Raw genomic sequence first — 19746 nt, forward strand, 5'->3', positions numbered from 1 at the left:
GGAGAAGCTGGACAAATGCAACAAAGGTGATTATACTAATCTACAGACTCTGAAATCAATTGTAATGTCTATGATTTCTTTGATCATTTAATAAATCTTTTTTTAAAGTAAATCTTGTTAGTTTACTAAAGATTGGTTGGTATATGGTGTCATCCTGAAAACAAATGGAGTGAGGCTCTGATCCTTTGAGATTGGAAGAACTGAATGTGTGGTGCATTTTGGTTTTAATAACTTTTCATCAATAAGTTCAGTTGTCTGGATAGTAAGCAGTGGCTGGAGTGCCTACGGGGCTATTGTGCAGCTCTCTGTGAAAGAGTAGTGATATAAGAGCTCACTTTTGTTTTTATAATATAAACCCAAGGGGCAAATTTCACAGAGAACGAATAAGAAAATAAGTATAGATTCACCATATCAAAAGGCGATTCTGGACTGAGGACAAAGTAGATTCTTTTGGTTTCTGTTGTGCTATCAAAATTTAACCCAGACAAATCTTATGGTAGAATATACGATCAGTTTTGTGCTGTGTCTGCCCTCTTCCCTACAGTTTGTCCTGAATTTGGCATTCTCAGTTATGTCCCATAGCCGGCAGTGTGGATCTGTATGTTCAGAACTCACCTAACCCCTCCTCAGCTTTACCTCTCAGTTGAATCCGGAAGTGGAAGGAAGACTCATTTCTATTTACAGAGTCATGGAAGTCTTGGGCTATTGTCATAAGAATTTGCCTTCACATGCTGCAAATTGTGTGGGAATACCTGGTTATGTACAATTCTTGGCTAATTCAGGCTAAAATTTTGCAAGATCTTATGAGCTTTTAGGTTTTTTACAGAATCTGAATATGCACTTCAGCTCTCCAGATCTGATTTGGTTTTGCACCTAAATCTGAACTTTGCCTCACTGGTCCATCTCTAGATGGAAGTAATAGTTTTTATTCACATAACATAGAGCACATTTTTTTTCATTCATTTGCTTGCATGTGTCTTATTTAAGCTAATGGAAACTATGCATGCGCATCCAAAGGTGGAATATAAGAAAACTGGATAATATAAATCCCCAGAAACCCTATGAAAGTAGAACATAAACCAGGTGGCATTTAAAATGTTTTTTCACATATATGCAGGTCTGCTAATGAGAGGGGCAAAGGGGGCAATTGCCCCAGGATTTGCTGTTTCAAAGGGGTCCAGAGGTCTGGCTGCCACTACAGCTACTTTGGCCTTGGTAGCTGGCGCTATGGGCCCCTTTGAAGTGTCCTGGCAATGCTACTCCAGCTGAGCATCGCTGTGAGGGAGTGCGGGGAGGGCAGTGGCTGAAGACCCTTAGACCCACCGCTTCCATCCTTGGATATGCTCCTTCCAAGGCTTGGAGCTGGGCCTCCTCCCATCTTGCCCCAGGGCCTGCAGTGGCTGTCGGCCCTGCTGAAAACACAAGAAGAGATAGACATCCCCATTTCTGGTTAATACAGCAGATAGATTTCTGTAAGTGAATTAATAATAAAAACAACTTTATAATTAACTACTTTTTCAGATCCAACATGTACAGTCAGTCCAAAAGTGCATCGTAGCTTATTCTCTCATTAATGCTGATTTACTGGTCGGTCAAATTGTACACCCTGAAAATTCCCAAAGAGCACATGGGAAATCAGTTAATGTGCTGCAGCACATCAGCTAGTTATAATCTGTCTGTAGGATAGCAGCCAAGAATTAGCAGAGAAGGAAATAGCTAGAAGTGCTCTATACGCTAGTGCACTGAAGGTTGTCTGAAGAAAGGAAGCTCCCAAACTAACTGAAAAGGTTTAATGAAAACAAAAAAGCAGTCATGTAGCTCTTAAAAAACTAACAAAATAATATATTAGGTGTTGAGCTTTAGTGGCACAGACCCACTTCTTCAGATCTGATGACATGACTGCTTTTTTATTTTGATAGAATACAAACTAACACGACTATCTCTCTGTTGCTATAAAAAGGTTTAAGAGTCTAAGATGGCCTTGGGGTGAGATTTTTTTTCTCAGAACTTGAGAGTACATAGATCTTCCTATTTTAAGGAGAAATGTTTCTCTGAAGTGCGTGTACTGTTTTGTTTTTCAGCTGAAGCAGTTTCAACCTCTTGCCATCCTCTGCATTGCAATCCATGTGAAACAATCTGTGGACTTCATTTCTATCTTGATCAGTGTTCAGAGTTAAAGTCTGGTACCACAACAGAAGGAAAAAGAATCTTTAAACATAGTTTCCCCACATATTTTGTCTTCAGTCCATTCACCTTTGATATGGTGAATTCTATATTAATATTCATATTCACTCTTTGAGAAATTTCCCTGGGTGTTTATTATTATTGCACTACATATACCAACCATAAATGTCTCTTTCCAAATGGAACTGGATGATAGAATGTTCCTTGTGCTTTTCTGAGTGCTTTGATCCTTGTGTCATGTGGAACCTCTTTAGCTTCCCATTATTGTCTCCTGCTGCCTGAAGTATTATTTTTAGAAATTAAACTCTTATAGGGGCTGCAAGTATATGAACTGTTTTCTCAGAAGGCCCCTGGGTGACCTGCAAGATTCAATGTTAGCTGAGGATTTATAACATCTTTGAGAACAAGAATCAATAACTCCAACTTCAGACTAGTAACAGGCACTTTGCTTTGATAAAGTAGATCCTACTTTTAGTAGGTTTTAACAAAATCACATTATACAGACTATTTACTACTAGAAATAATGGAGATATACTGAGCATTCCAGTCAAAGAAAGGATGGCCTAGGGTTCATTCTAAGAATTAGATGATCAAACCACGCAATTTATCTTCATTGTTCACAGCACCAAAAAATCTGCCTAGTCTTTTTGGTTAATATCCATCTGATCTCACTAAATGCAGTGGGTGCATGAGCTGCTCTCAGTTGTGTTATTAACTTTGGTGAATGTCATGAAGGACTGTGTCTGACTGAGTACATCAGCCAGATCATGAGACCTATTTCCATGCTGCAGGAGGCAGAGGTCCCTTCAAGTTCGCTCCAGACCCTGCTTCATGTCCGCATGCTCTCTTTCTCCTCACAACTCCAGCAGACAGCCAAGAGGGTTCTTGGAGCAAACAAATAAAGGAAAAGTCCATTCTGCTCTTTCATCCTAGGAGTTCATAGGAAATGAAAGAGAATTGGGGTGATCTAGAACTCTTCCTGGATCAGCCTTTTGGGCTTAGTCTAGACAGGGTCTATCTTCAGTCCAGTGGGACACACGCATTTCCGGGTGTGTCTGCTCCCTTCATATTATTAACAGAATCTGTCTGTGGCCCCCCCTCCATTACTGCACAGCCAGTGCTGCTTCAGTACCATGGCCGGGAGTAGAGGCTCAGGTGGTCCATGGACAGAGAGGGAATGAGGACAGAGAGGGCTGGAGGCAGAGCAGGATGCAGAGTGGAGGTGGGGATAGGAGTGGAGTAGGAATGGGAGCAGATCTGGCCTAGAGGAAGAGCAGAAGTGGGGGCTGTACAGGATGAGGCAGAACAGGTCTGGGGGCTAAGTGGAGCAAGAAATGTGGTTCTCCCTCCCTGCCCCACTCAGGAGCCAGCCCAGATTTGGGGGCTGAATGGGACTTGGGGAGAAGCAAGACTGGGGGCAGAGCTGGTCTGCAGAATGAAGCATGGCTGGCAGCTTGGTACTCCTTTCCCTCTACCAGTGAGCTCTGGGCTGGGTCCCACCATGCATCCATCTGAATGTTTCTTTATGGCCCTCTGGGGGCATGTTGCTATGAGCTTGGGCCATGCAGCATGAGAGAAGTGGGTCTTGTTGCTGTCTCTCTCTTAGGAAGTCTGTCTTGGCTGCCTGAGATGGGGCAAACATTTTCCTGCTCACTATCCCTTCCTGAAGCAGGCTTGCCCCTTTCTGAGCTCCTCCTGCTTCCAAGCAGACCAAGCCGTGCGGGTGCTTGTTCATCTCCTATCTGTTAGTGCCCCTTCACATACCTCACCCCTGGAGCAGGGGCAGATTTAGAGTTAGTGGGTCCCTGTCCTCAGCTTCATTTTGGGGTCCCCCAGGGACCCAGCCAAGAAAAAAGAACCTTCCCACCTCCTGTCCCTCCCATTTTTCATTGTATTTAATTCATTCTCCTCCTACATAAGTAATAAGAAGTAAATGAAAACAAAGTAAGGTACCTTGATTGTTTTCGTAGCCTTTTTTTCTCCTCAAACCACTTGAAAATTGCTGAGGTCTCAATGGACCACTTAATGATCTTTCCAAATATGGTTTGTAACCTTAGCTAACTATTGTAAAGTTCTTTGGATAAGAGAGCTTTATTTAAAAGAAAAATATAATAACTTTTCTTCAGTCTACTTGAATGGAATTCTCAGAGCACAATTTGAGAACTTCTGGCCTAGATCAAAGCTTGCATTTGCATTATGCTAACATGAAAAATGTGTAAAAATAAAATATATAGATGATGCTGAAATGGAAAAATAAAAGTTAAGTCCCTCTGAAGAAACTTATATGATTTGAAAAAAATGTTCAGATGTTTACCTTTCTGTACTTTTTCTTTATAAATCTGTCAATTAAGTCATTGTATGTCATATTTTGCAAAGAGCACTTTGAATTGTCAATATTGCTGAACTTGTCAAATGTTACTGACTCATCGTATTTCACTAAATAATATTTAACTCATTTCAGTACAGGATAACAACATTCACCAGAAGCATTTATGACAGGTATTGTAAAAAATATTTTCAGAATGGTTTCTACATTTGCAAAAGTTGCCTGCAAATCATCATGCATAAGTCTAACCTAATCAACTAGCGCTCTGGAAACACAGACCTCATCATTTTGATAAAATGAATAAAATATTTCATTTCATTTTCAAAAAGATTTGTCTATGTCCTCTTGGTAGAATTCACTTAATTGCTTACTGTTGTGGCTTTCAGCATCTTCATCCAGACTTCTGTCAAAACCATGCAAAATAAATCTACAGTTTTCTTTAGAGATTCACATCTACTCTGCAATTGCACTGTTATTGTGCCGCAAATAACATTGATGGTCTCAGTGATGATCTTCTCTTTCCCTTTTAAATTGATTTTATTGTCTCTAGTTTCACTGAAAATCATATTCCTGTTTTGTTAAAGCTTCTCATCAGATATATCAGAGGAACCTATATTTCAGGTTAATGTTAGTGTCTCTGCTTCCACAGACATATAGTTATTTTGAACTTCCATGACAAAACTTATAACTAAGGCTAACAATTGTACAGTATTCAATAAATTTGTACCAACTTTTTTCAGTGATTTGCTGACGGCATTAATTCTTTGAAGTAAATGGTTTCACAAAACAGTAAAAACAGCAATATCATACTTTTCAAACTTTTCTGCTAAAGGTTTCCCTTCAGTTTTTCCATGTGGTTTTTAAGAATTTGATGGGGCTATGTCTATTAACATTTTGTTTATAACATCATAGCTCATTTTCAAAGCCAAAGCTGCATCTGCATGAGCAGACCATCTGGTGTCACAAATTCTTTTGACTTTCAAATGTTTTCCATTTTCCTGCTCCAAATGTGATTGTAGCTTACTCCACTGATGTGTGGAAACAAGCAAATTATACAAAAAATAACAACAAAAACACGTTTTGAACAAAGCCAAAAAATGTGTAGCTCCCCCACAAGGTTTGGCTGCAGCACTGCAGATTAAATTTAAGGAACGGCTGGGAACATGGTGTGACATTTGCATTGTTCACTCTTGACTGTAGACCTGAATATTCTCCCAGCATAATTGTGATGTCGTCAAAATTCTGCCCGTGATAATTTTTGATGTCCAAACCAAAATTTGCAATTATTTCCAAAATTATTGTCTCTATACCCATGGTGTTCAATACGTTTGCCATTTGTCACATGTGGTGAATAGGACACCGTCTTGTGATAAATATGGCAGTAGCCAACCTATGTCTCTCAAGCTGCATGTGACTCTTGGATCCTTTAAATGAGTCTTGTGACAATTTCCCCTATCAGCCCCCTGTCATCCCTCTGCTTCCTGGCAGTTCTCTGTTGTGCCTCAAAGACTCACGGAGACCCCTTATCTGCCCAGGTATTTCCAGAGGCAGGCATCTCCACTTAGTGAGCCATCCTCATCATAGGCAAGTCCAATGGATGAAGAGGATAAAGCCAATCCTCTTGGAGGTCCATGCCTGCTCCAGTGGAGTAACCCTCTGGGGAAGGGGGAGGGAGTCCAGACCTACCTTCTACCCTGGACTCTGGCCCAGGGTCTCTAAGAGGACAAAAGGCAGCTGGCAGGGCCTTCACCCCTGCCCCAAGGTAGCAACCTCACCCTGGGCCACTTCACCTACCACTTCCCCGTGGTACCTTCTTGCTCTGCTCTGCTCCAGCCTTCTCTCCAGTGCACCTTACAAAACCTTCTCCCCTGCTACCAGGCAGGGAACATTTTATAAGGATTCCAGGGCCTCAGCTGACCATGGGTGCTGATTAGACTCAGCTGTGGCTGGCTCCTATCGAGGCTCCAGCCACCTGCCCTAATTGGGCTTAATCAGGAAACAAGAGAGCATTAGCCCACCAGCCAGCATATCTGCCTTCTTGCAGGCTCCTGCAACCTACAGGTAGCAAGTCTGTCACAGTCTCCTCCTGAGAGATGCATGCAGGGAGTAGGAGTGCCATCTGCCCACTCCACACACACGCCCCACCTCTTGGAAGGAGAAGTGAATGGTGTCAATGGTGGCAGCTCCAGTAGCAGCAGCAGCAGCAGCAAGAGCAGCTCTAGCAGCAGCCCTGGAGGTGGTTCCAGCAGTGGCCTTGGCAATGTCCCTGGTGGCATCTCCAGCAGCAGCCCCAGTGGCAGCCCCAGCTACCCTGGTGGCAGCCCCAGCAATGGTTCCAGTGGCTCTGGTGAGTCTCTGGCATTGAATTAGACTGGGGGGTTGGGGCTAGGGGTGCCTGGCTCTGGAGGTGAGGGAAGGCATTTATGGGGGTGGGGCTGGGAATACCTGGCTGTGGGGAACATAAGAAAAAATAATTAGTAAAAGATAAAAATTGCAGAGCGCCACACTTATTTCTAATGATATTAATACATGGATCATTTGAAATTTTCTTATATTTAACAAAGTTTTGTGTACTATAACATGGTGAATGTGGAAAGACGACAACCACAAGTGCAACAATTTTTGAATTCCTATTGGACTCCACTGCTCTAGACATTCGGAAATGTGGAATTTTAATGGAACAAAACAGAGAACTTGTTCTCTAACTTCACCGTTGCCAGTCACATATCTTAAGTTAATGTTAATTGGTCTACGTGACTCACATCTGGTGTTTAATCAGCTAGTATGAAATAATACTTGGCATTCATTATTTCATCAGGGAATTGGTTTCTGAGCTGCTCTGCCTTTATCGTAATGAATTCATTGTAGGTTGGGCATGTTAAAAAGCTGGTCTTCCCTGACCCACAAAACTGATAACTTTTCAAACATTAATTGAGAAAACTGTCATATTCACTAAGATGTTCAAGACAGGTTAAAAATTACCATTTTGATTTGACAATGATGACTCACCATGTCCTCTTAGAGGTAGTCCCAAGGAAGACAGCAGCTTCCCTGTGACAACAACACGTCTCAGCGCTTTCTTCCAGTAAGAGCATGCCTTCTCATACTGAGCCGATAATCTAGAACCAGTTCTTCCAGACAATTTCCATCTTTGAACAAACTTATACATAGCATTACTATGAGCTTTGGAAGTGTCATGATCTGCAATAGCTCTTGCAACATTTCTTCAATAGGGGTGCCTGTCTACATATGCTTGTTTTCCATTACTGTTACCAGGGGATAATTTGCAACCATATCAGTAGACTGCCTTAGTGGTTTAAAAAAAAAAATAAAATCAACCAATTTCTCATTTTGGTGGTCCCATTTTTCTTCATCCTCAGAAAATGGACTCATGAAGTCCACTACATTGCTTTTGTTCTCTAACCTAACATTCCTTTCCTCAAATTCTCCATATTACTTATGTTTTTTGGTTTGTTTACTATGAAATATTCTATCTTATCCAAAGAAATAGATTCGGGCCATAATGCAATGTCTTCAGTGTAGGTTTCTTCCCTTACTTTGTCAAAATTAACATTATTTTTTAGTTCCATTACCACTTCACTTGTTCAACTTTTGTAGTCATTGTTGTATCCCCACAACTCAGCAAGTGATCAGATAATTGAGATGTTTCCTCACCCATGCTTTTTGATGAATGTCCTCTATTAAATATTTAAAGAATTTTAAAATAACACAACAAATTGTCCTTTTTGCTTAGTTTCATCTTTTTGCCTCACTTTCGTTTTTCTGCATTTTTGATTAACAGATTCATTGCATCTCTTCATTATTGCTACTCACCTTGATTTTTAGGCAGATTTAAAATGTGTGAAAGAGTAGGGGTGTAGCCACCGGTGGTCCTAGGTGGGCCATGGTCTGGACCATCCACTTAGGTTTAACACCAAAGGCACTGAAACATTTTTAACAGTGGGGTTTTGAAACCAGCTCATCTCTTCTAGGTCCAGGTCCAGGCCTGCGTGTGGGCAACAAGCACAAGAACTAAGTGTAAGGGGACAATTGACCCATTACTAAAAATCAGTGGGATTTTGGGTTGATTAGCTCCCTTTCTCAAAAGGAAGGGGAAGGGTCTTTGAGGAATCAGGACCCTGAGACTGACAGTTCCTTGGAACAAAGGGAAGAGTCCATCTCTCCAGTTGAGCCTGACTGACAGGGTGGGGCAGACCATTGAGGGAGAGAGGACTCTGGGGAGAGTTCCATTTTCTCAGTGAACAGTATGTGCCTGGGCAGAGACTGAGTGGGCTGAGCTAAGGAGAGAGTATATGGTTGAGCTGGGCCATGCTGGCAGGTGGGCTGCAGACAACGAGGCCCTGAAACATGGCACAGAGGGCAAATTCATTCTGACAGAAGAGGTGCACCTACAGATGCCTTATGACAAAGCAGGGGGAGTGGCCAAAACATAGCTCAGCATGGATTCATGTTGTGGAGGAGAGCTGAACTGGGAGATGCAGCACAGAGGGCAAATCCATGCCGGAAGGCGGGCTGCAGTCAAAGAAGCTCTGAGATGCCACAGAGAACCACAGCCTAGAAACGAGTCTGGAGATGGGTGTGGTGAGCAGCAGTGGAGGCCTCTGGCTTGGGGAGAGTCATCTCACTCCACTGCAGCCATGAGCACTTGCACAAGCACTCATTAGGCAGCTGTGTGGCCTGGCAGCTTGGAGGGAACTTAGTTTGCAGGTGGGTCTCCTTGGTATGGAACAGGCCCAGAGACATTCATTTGTCTCCTTTTTGCCAGATTGAGAGCATGCCCCGCAGAGGTACATAGGTTCCACAGGACAGCTTTCATTGCACACAATGTGCACAGATCCTGAGCAGGCTGACCTGAGGACAGTTTGCCCATTGTAGGCTGGATCGTGCTTCCCTTGAAAGCAATAGGCATAGGTGGGAGAAAGGTAGAATGGACTTTTCTCCAGGACCAGGACGTAAATTTGTGCCGCTTAGTGAGGAGGGGCACACCTTGTGTTGACAAATTGGAACAGATCTCTGTGGATTGTGATCACTTCCATTCCATTCAAAACTAGGGGAGGTTACTAAAGTCCTCGTACTGCAGTATGAGGAGTGGATGTGGAAGGGCAAGAGGCTGACTGGCACTGACATTCCAAGAGACAAAACAGAAACTTGAACAATTATATCTTTATCGGGCAGGTTGTGGCTACTGGAGGGCTCATTCTATTGTGTCTAGGTACAACATGGAGTCCTGAAGCAGTATAGCATTCCTCCTGGGTTAAAAATAAGCCAAAAGATAGATCCTATGCTTACACCTATAGAATCTGCAAAATTAAAGAGGTGCTGGATCATCTCATTTGGTTCAAATCCTAATGCTTGGAGCAATTTTCACCCATACAAACTCCCACCTGCCCTTCTGTGAGTTCTGCCTTCTATAGGAACGGAGTAATTGCTAAGCAAGAACCTCAGGATTTGATCCCTTTTGATTTTGTCATAGAAATTAGCTATAGATTGTAGTAAGATAGATGTGATTGGAAGTACATTATGTGCAAATTCTTAGAACAGAACATTCACTGCATTTCCAATAAAGCTTTGTTTTTCTTATTCTTTCAATGCAGAATGAAACAGCATCACAAAATGAAGCTATTTCACAGCTTAGCTGAACTTTTCAAAGTTAAATAACTAGGTCACCCATTCACTTTGAAATATTGTGCTATCAAAATCTATTTGCAAGATCATACGTGTATTCCTAGACCTAGTCCTTTTTTTATTTTTTAGCTGGAACGTGTGCAGAATGTGGACAGTAACTGTATTAATTTTATGAATGTTTTATATATCTGTGGGGTTCATAGTTATTGTATTGCTGCTTAAAAGATGACGAAATGTTAAATCATACAGTAATCCAAATCAATGGTAGCAGACAGAATGCAATTGCCTGTGCTCAGTTGGACAACATCAGGCATCCACAGGAGGAAGATTACTTCTGCTTCCCCTTGGAGACATATATAAACCGGTTTGACCAGGTTCAAGAACCATGATGGAAACCACAGGAGATCTCCAGGCAGGAACTTGGATACAAAAGAACTTCGAAGTGGATAAGAGCCTGTGACCAGAGGTGCACATGACAACCACCATCTCCCTTTCCATGGCCCTCAGATTCAGGGGCAAGAGACTGTCAGAGAGGCTGTAGTTGCAAGGCCAACTTGTCTGACCCAGTTCTAATACTTGGGGGATGCCAGGGTTAAGCAGAACCTACTTAAACTTAGCCTGTCCTTGCCAGATAAGAGAATATGTTCTTAGACTTTTATTATTTTTAACTCTTTTCCTTCCGTTTTGATGTTCCTCTGGATAAATGAATCATACAAAGTTGAGAAGAGTCTATTCTGTCACTGCATTTACCAGCTGGTCACAGCTGCCACAGAGATTGTGGTAGCGGAGGCTTGACCCAGCTGCGCCAGCAGTAATTCATTTGGGAAATGAGATGCTCTGACTTCGGATGGGGTGAATCAGAAGGCTGCACTCAGAAGTGTTGGCACTGTGTATGGCACTTGCAAGCAGTGCTATGGACAGACAGATCACAGGTGCAGCTCGATTTCGAATAAATTATGACAAACAGGAAAAAAGTAAAATAAGGCTAATATAACACATTTTCACAGTTTACAACTTCAAAAACTTAATTGTTTAAAAAAACCCAAAGTGCCCAATATGCTTGTGCCACTGTCTCTAAGAATAAGTGTTCCTTATGGCTATTATGTACCTTCATTTCACTGTGTGCTTCATGGGTAAAAAATTCCTACTGAATTCAGAGCTATGGCTCTGTGCTGATAAGTTTCTGAAAAGGTGGCCATCTCTGGTGGATTGTAATTCTGCATTCAAATTGCTAAACAGTGAAGAGAGACAGGACTTCTGTGCTAGGTTTCAGTTGTAATGCCAATTAAGCACGAGGTTTATAATGACAATGTGAGTCAAGTTTGAAGATAGCAGTTCCTGTGGAGGTTGCTTTGATAATGATTATAGAACAAACTGTATGGTTCTATGTCTTAGAAATTGCATATCGTGTCTGAGGTGGATTACTATAGAAAGAAAGTAAGTTCCCATTAAAAAAAATAAAGGAAAACTGACAAATTGAAAGGTCTCTAAAGTTTTGAAAGATGGGTAGCAAAAACACACTGTGAGCCTTGAAGAAACTGTGGTACCTTTTCAAATGCTATCATTGTGATATTTGCAACACCATGAGGAAGTTTCTGTAAACACTTTCATTATCTCATCAATTGTTATCATGAGAGATTTAGAATTTCCCTATGTTGATTCAGCCTGAGACGAATCTAGCACACGGTACAGAGTTTATACTTGCTTGCAAATTTTCCTCAGAGCCTCTGCACTGGGCTGTTTTGTAGGTTCTGAGAACCAAACATCCTGCTCATTTCCCATTCTGTGTGATGTGCGGGATGATAACAGCTGGTGAAAATGAAGAGAAATGGCATGGAGTTTTCTACCTCAATTCCCCTTGTTTGTTCCTTTCTAATATATGAGGCAATACGGCCTGCACTGTTTATAAGTAAAAGGACAGTTCCTTCATCTGTGTGTACAGAATCTGGTCATATTGTGGCAATTTGTGTCAAACTATCTTTGTATTTTACATGGCCATTGTAGCAAGACACCTTACTGGTGTGGGGTCCAGACATCTGTTCTGCTCCCTGCTGTGCTGATAACCTTTGGTGAATATGTGTACTCTGAGAATGCAGTGTAGGCCCTGCAGTTCGCCCACACCACAGTCTTCCCAGAGCCCCCAAGAACCACAGATCAAGCAAGCTATGAAGGCACTGGAACCAGGATTACTGTCATTGACATACGGGCTATAGCCCCCGGGTGCCTAGTTTAGGCATTTACAGTTTTATGCTAGTGCATGCATATGCCCTGACAATGACCTTGGAATAATTCTGGGGGTAGGAATGCCCCAAATCTGTCCCCTAATGTGGGTGATACGTCCCCTGTGACATACACTTTTATACCCAGGTACAAATGAGTTACGTGTCTATGATGTATTCCAGGTGCAACCCCTAATTGTAATGTAACTGGATCTTGCCCATTACCTTGTAGATAGCGGTACAATCAAAACAACGCTATCCATCATATTATCATCTCGACCCTGTACTGAACCTGGGTCAGAATGTACCTGTCGCTGAGCCATTATCTATGGGGAGGGTCCTGATACCATGCAGAATGTCCTGTTATCTTCCTAGAATGTGTTTGTGTACCACTGAGCGCTTGGCACTTTGGGGTAATGTTCTGATCAGCCCTGTCTCTGCCACATTCTTGTGAGCTGTGCCTGTCTAGCTCACAGCCTGGCTTTTTGCTTTTAGCTTTTCTCTGTGTTAACCCCTTAAGCTGTTCAGGCCTTTAGCTTTGCTTTATGTTAACTGTTGCTCAGGCCTTTTAGGTCTCATTGTCAGGTCCTTTCATTTCATGCATCATCACTGTAACACTGGAGCGCCCTTCAAGAAATGAAAGACTAGCACCATGTTTCTCCATCCCTAGTCCATCTGCAGAAGTAGACTGAAAACTGGCAGCACTTGTTTTTGTAAGTCAGTTCAGAGTAGAAAAACAACTGAGTCGCACTGGAAAAGCCACATAAAATGGGATTTGCCAAAGTGATCAGCTCTGACCCTACTCCTACCCCACTGAAATCAGCGATAAAGCTCGCACATGGACTTCAGTGCAAGCAGAATGAGGCCGAAGTTGAATTCTTCTGAAATTCCCACTCATCATCTTTAGCTAAATCTCGTTCAGTGGGAAATATTGAGGCCTGGAAATCCAGGGAGTTCAGATGATGGAATGGCTAGTTTTACTAGCCAATAGCGAATTGGGTCAGAGATCAGGACAAACTGAGATTTTACCAGAGTAAATTACAGATTATTTTTTTATTTTCAGACTGTCATAGGGTACTGCACTTTAAGCTCCCCATGGTTCTACAGGGGCACTGCATGCAACAGCTCCTCAGGTTCTCTGTCAATTACCCAGCCAAGGTTAGTCTAAAAGACGTACCCTTTGTGTGGCTGATCGATTGAGCCTTTCTACATACTGTAGCCCATGTTATCAGTCACCTCAGTTCACACCCGCTTTGGGTCCATAGAGTCCTTGCTGACGGTCTTGCCCGTTCGAGTACTGGGGTTTCACTTTAAATGGCTACTTTATTTTAAACCAGGATATTTTAGTTCTCCTGCCTAGATCTGCATAATAATTTAGACCAGCAGTAGGCTGTTCGCCAGCTTCTGTTTTAGCTGGGCTTTTTCCCACAACAGTAATCAGGTGCTTTGTGCAGCCACTAGCCCAGTGTTTCCTAAACTTTTTCATTTTGCAGCACACTTTTAAGATCCCAAACTTTTCATGGCACAACAAAATTTAAAAAATAGCATAAAATATTGCAAGAAATAACTCTTATTTCAAAACAAAACATACACATATTACAATATTAATTACAACAATATCTGACTTAATTTCAGCTAGAATTTTAATGCGAAATGTGAGCTTTAATGAAACCAACTGTTTAATATTTGCTTCAGTGCTGGAAAGAGCTACCTGGGGCTCCTGATCCACACTTTTTAAACATGGTCTCTTCTCATTTTTTATAAGGGATAATGAAGAGAAACAAAGGTCACAAAGATAGGTAGTTGAAAACGGCAGTATAACAATTATTGCTTGATTTGAAAACAATGGATATTCATTTCTCACTCATATCCAACATCCATCAATATCCAAAACATCAACATAGCCGAACATCAACATCAATATCCAATGGGATTTTTCTAAGTTTAAGCTCAAGGGTGCGATCATTCCTGACATCCCAATATTTTTTCTTTTCCTTCAAATATAAACTCATTGTTTATTTTTCTGAAGATAATGCAAAAAGATTTAGAATCCAATTAAATTGCTCTGTTCCTGGGCCTGGTTCAGAGGGACAGGGGCTGAATGTGCCAGGAGTTAGGCACAGCGGGAGACAGACAGAGCCCTCTTCCTGCCTCTCCTCCCAACTAGCAGGTCCAAACAGAAACAGGGGTGGCACTTGACCCCTTTCCTACTTTCTCCTCTCTGGGTTTACCAACATTCCTGCAGCTCTCTTATGCTGCTAACTTCTTGGCTTTATACACGCACTTCCTGTTCCTGTCCAGCTGAACCTGCTCCCAGTCTCTGACTCCTCATTCAACTGCAGCCTGTGGAGATAATTAGCCATATAACCCCTTCAGGCCTCATGGGGGAGGTGGGGAGTGAATACCCCATCACAAAATCACAAATGACATGTTGGGATATTGGTCTGAAATCAGCAAGGCGACATTCTATACACACAAGTGCAAAGTAGTCCATGTAGGAAAAAAAAATCAAACTGGAACAGGATCTGGGAGTTATAGCAGATCACACATTGAATATGGGTCTAGAGTGTGAGGGTTTTGGTAAAATGAATATAATCCTGATGAGTATCAATAGCAGTGTCAAAGGTATAACACAGGAAGTAGCTGGAGAGATGTTCGGTGGAGTACTGGGTCCAATTTTGGATGCTACATTTGAGGAAAGATGTGGACAAACTGAAGAACGTCCAGTGGAGAACAACAAAATTTAAAAAAATCAAAAAGAAAAAAAGAAGGCTTAGAAAAGGAAAGGAAAGGGTAAAAAATCTGGGCATGTTTAGTCTTGAGAAAAGAGGACTGAGTGGGAAACTAATAGCAGTCTTCAAATATGTTAAGGCCTTTTTATAGGGGAGAGTGATTGATTGTTTTCAGTGTCCACTGAAGGTAGGACAAGAAGTAATGGACTTAATCTGATTGAGGAGATTTAGACTAGATATTGGGAAACACTCTATAACTATCTTATGATTACATGGCTAAATGGTCAAATGTAAAAACAAAATTGGAGAGATTTGCAATTATCTTCAAGCCCAGACATAAGTGATAAAAAAAAAGCAGAAGTAATTATAGATCCACAAGAAAATAGTGACCTCATTCCTCCAAGTAAAAAGAACAACTTCAATATTACAGCAAATATAGAATGTAAATGGTCATTGCATCAAATGTGAACTGTTGAAAGACCTACAGAACACTGTTCATTCTGATATTTGGAATAAATTTAGGCTTAAAACATTAAAAGAAAGGAGATATATAATTATCATGGAATTAAGTGAACAAATAGAATCTTCAGGATATGAAGCTGACAGTGAGAGGAGGCTGTTGGTTTTATTTTAGACTGATTGATACACTTGAGTTAGGATGCACTTATATGTGTTAACTATGTACCTAATACAGATCTTTGTTAAATTACTAGCAACAAATTGTTATTAAAACTAGCAGATTACTTGAATATAAAACAACACGTTACCAGGAATGAAGAAAGTTATAAAAAAATGGTAAGAAGTTTGTTTTATTTTTAAGAAAAACATCTTTACACAAAAGATGAAATGAAAAATATGCTTAAAGGATGGATCAGTTCCCACAAACTCTAAAAACGTGGAGAAATGCTGCAGAAAAATGGAAAAAGGTTTAAATAAGATTTTGATTATTTTTGAGGGTAGTTGGGTCTATTCATTAGGAAGATGAAAAAAAGGTTGCCATGTTTTTGAATATTGTAGGTACTGAATCATTATATAATTCATTTAAGCTTAATGTTTGAGAATGAGTTGATAATGAGCTTGTATTTTTTTAAATGAGGAATGCTGTATATCGAAAAGAAAAGAAAAGAAAAAAAAAAAAGAAAGAAAAGATTTCAAAGATAGCAGTTTCACTCACAAAACAAGTGGAAGAAGAGACTTTTGAGTGAGGTTCAAACAGCTGCAAAGGTAAGTTGTCAGATATATGATTTCCAGAATCCGAGTAAACAGAAAGGGATCAAACTGTCGTGGATATAATAGACATCAGTGTAAGGAAGACTATTAGAAGATCCAAATCTAATGCTAGGAAGAACAGTGAGAATATGCCAAATGCTGAACTTAAATCAACCACAATTATACATTTTAGAATGAAAATGAACTGATGTATGTGTAGACTTAAGAAAAAATAAAAAGTCTCCGGTTGAAAACAGCATGAGAGTTTAAAATTAAAACATATGCACATACAAAACAAAGTTTTAAATGTGGAAGGTGGCACCGACCTACACAATGTCTAGCACATAATCAAAACTGTAATATTGGCAAGAAATAGAATCAGTTTTGCATTTGTAAACTAAGAATTCTGGTGAAAGTTACCATTTACTATCAAATAAGGACTCTAGAGCTGAAATTACAGATGAAGCTAACTTTTCTGATTATTGTGAAAGGGAGTCACTTTGAAAAGTTGGACAGTTACACTATCTACTATCAGAATTTTCCTTTGTATGTAATAGATACAGGTGCACAAGCTAATTTCAGAAGAAATTATAAACTATCTAAAAATAACACTTTTAGGGTGCATCTACACTAGCCAGCTACTTTGAAGTAGCTGGCACAACGTCGAAATAGCACGCGTCACGTCTACATGCGCCGTGCACTATTTCAGCGCTGAAATTGATGTTAGGCGGTGAGACATCGAAATCGCTATTCCTATCTGAAGATGGGAATAGCGCCCTACTTCGATGTTCAACGTCAAAGTAGAGCGTATGTAGACTATCTGCGTCCTGCTACATTGAAATAGCAGGGTCCTCCATGGCGGCCATCAGCTGAGGGGTTGAGAGACACTCTGTCCAGCCCCTGCAGGGCTCTATGGTCACTGAGTGCAGCAGCCCTTAGCCCAGTGCTTCTGGCTGCTGCTGCTGCTGCAGCTGGGGGTCCATGCTGTGTGCACGGGGTCTGCAACCAGTTGTCAGCTCTGTGGACCTCTTGCTGTGAAGGCCGAGTGTGTCTGGGAGGGGTCCTTTAAGGGAGCGGCTTGCTCTTGCCCCATAAGGGCTAGTCCAGCCTGTGACCCTGTCTGCAGGCTTTGCTGGCCCCTTATTTCGACGGAGAGCACTTGTGTGTGTGGACGCTCAGCATTTCCTTCCGGGGCAGCTCCTTTCGACATTCCCCGTTGCTACTTCAACGTTGAACCTCAACGGCACCAGCCCCAGAGGACGTGAAGACGATATGCGTCGAAGTATTTCGATGTTCTTACTACAACATAGGCTACTTCTATGTTGTGTGCTAGTGTAGACATAGTCTTAGTGAGAAAAATAATGCAGAATGATCTGGAGTCTGATAATCTTGTTATATGTACAGTATTTGTGAATTACAGGTCTCAGACAAAGATAATTTAGAAAACATAGCATTTGTGGTAGCTAAGGAGAAAGGTATTTCTATTTTAGGTTTAGAAACATGTTTAGTACTAACTCTAATTGGTAAAATTCAAATGATTCAGGATTCCAAAACACTGGAAACAGAGTATCACTTTACAGAGTTATTCACTGATGTTGTTGGATGGGATCTCATGTATAAAATAAAGTTAAATGAAATAAATAAACCAGCTATAGAATCATCTAAAATATCCTTAGTTTTAAGAAGCTGGGTGCAAAGGGAATTAGAAAAGTTGGTTAATTTAGATATAATTAAAAGATTGGAACAGAGTGAGTGAATTCATTAGCAACAGGAGAAAAGGAAGATGGATCCTTACATTAGTTAAGAGCTAGAAGATGCATGTAAGTATGATAAAAGCAGTATTTTAAAATACATATCAGAGAAGAAATATTCGGACAAAATATTTTCCCCCATGATATTTATTTGTCACTTACATCTAGATTTTGCCAAACATCACAAGCTCAAAAAAGTAAATTACCATGTAGATTTAACATGTCTTTTGGGTATTACTGTTTTAAAAGCATATCTTTTGAATTATATTGTACTGCAGAGGTATTTCATAGAGTAATATAAAATATTTTTGAAAATATACATGGCATACAAGTGTACAAAGATTAAATAATATGGGAAGAACTTTAGAAAAGCATGATATAAGGTTAATTAAAGCATTATAAAGAGTAAAACAAGCAAGACTGAAATTTTAGAAAAATAAATATAAATTGAGAGTTCAAAAGTTAATGTTTCTATGAGAAAGAGTGACCAGTCAGGAATTACAAATTGATTGACAAAGAAGACAAACCATTGGTAATGTTACTTACCTGAAAGATAAGGTGTCATTGCAACAATTTTGGAATATGGTTAATTTTGCAGGAAAATACATATCTAACCTAGCAGAAAAAACAAAACATTGAAGGGCTTTACTTTGCATAAATAATCAGTAGAAATTGGTATATGAACATCAACCAAAATTTAAGCAGGCTAAGGAACTAGCAAAACCAGCTCCAGTATTATTACCATTTGAGAGTACAGACTTACAATGTCATCTTCTGATGCATCCAAAGAAAGCTGAGGAGTACTTCTGTTACAGGAGTATGGTGATCTATGGAAACCAACTGCTTATGCATCTAGATCGAAGATAAAAACAGAATGTTAACGGGCTCAACTATAAAAAGATACTTTGGCATCATTTTTTGTATGTAGAACAATTCATATATATGGTAGATGTTACTGGCAGGAACAAATGAAGTTGTTTTCAAAGTTTTTGTATTGATGACTCCTTTCATATAGAAAGCTTCTGAGTATGACACACCCTCTTATAAATTAAAAGTTAGGGGGTAGTTTAGTTTAATGAAACCTCAAGGTTATCAGCCCAACAGATCTGACTGCTCATAACCTTCATGTAACCACGCTAATAACCAGTGAGAGAACCCAAGCTATAAGTTAATGTTTCAGAAAGGAACAAGGCACATAGACCTCCTCACTTACCGAGAGTATTTTTTTCAGTTGTATGTATATTTATATTTAAATTAGAAGATCAGGCAGGCAAATCATTAATTGCTGCCGATGCTTTTCCCGGAGTTTAATGAGCCTAGAGTTTCAATGCAACTGTAGAAGATGACATGATATATGTAGATATCATAAATTGTTTCCTATATCAGAAAGAATACAGGAAGAAATTGTATGCCCAACTAAATGATAAAGTCCTAAGTAGGCACTCAACATAAGCAGTTGAGTGCTGGAGCAGGCTTTGAAGGAAGGTCATCGAATTCCCATCACTGGAGGTTTTTACAAAAAGGTTAGGTAAATACCTAGATGATCAAGGCAAACATACATGGTCCTTCCTCAGTGCAGGGGTCTGGACTATTTGACCTGTTAAGGTCCATCTCCATCTTTATATTAGTATGATTCTGTGTAGCTTTAATTCAGGAATGTGAAAGATAACGTAGAATCA

Source organism: Carettochelys insculpta, chromosome 1 (assembly GCF_033958435.1).
Source record: "Carettochelys insculpta isolate YL-2023 chromosome 1, ASM3395843v1, whole genome shotgun sequence".
NCBI classification, from domain to species: Eukaryota; Metazoa; Chordata; order Testudines; family Carettochelyidae; genus Carettochelys; species Carettochelys insculpta.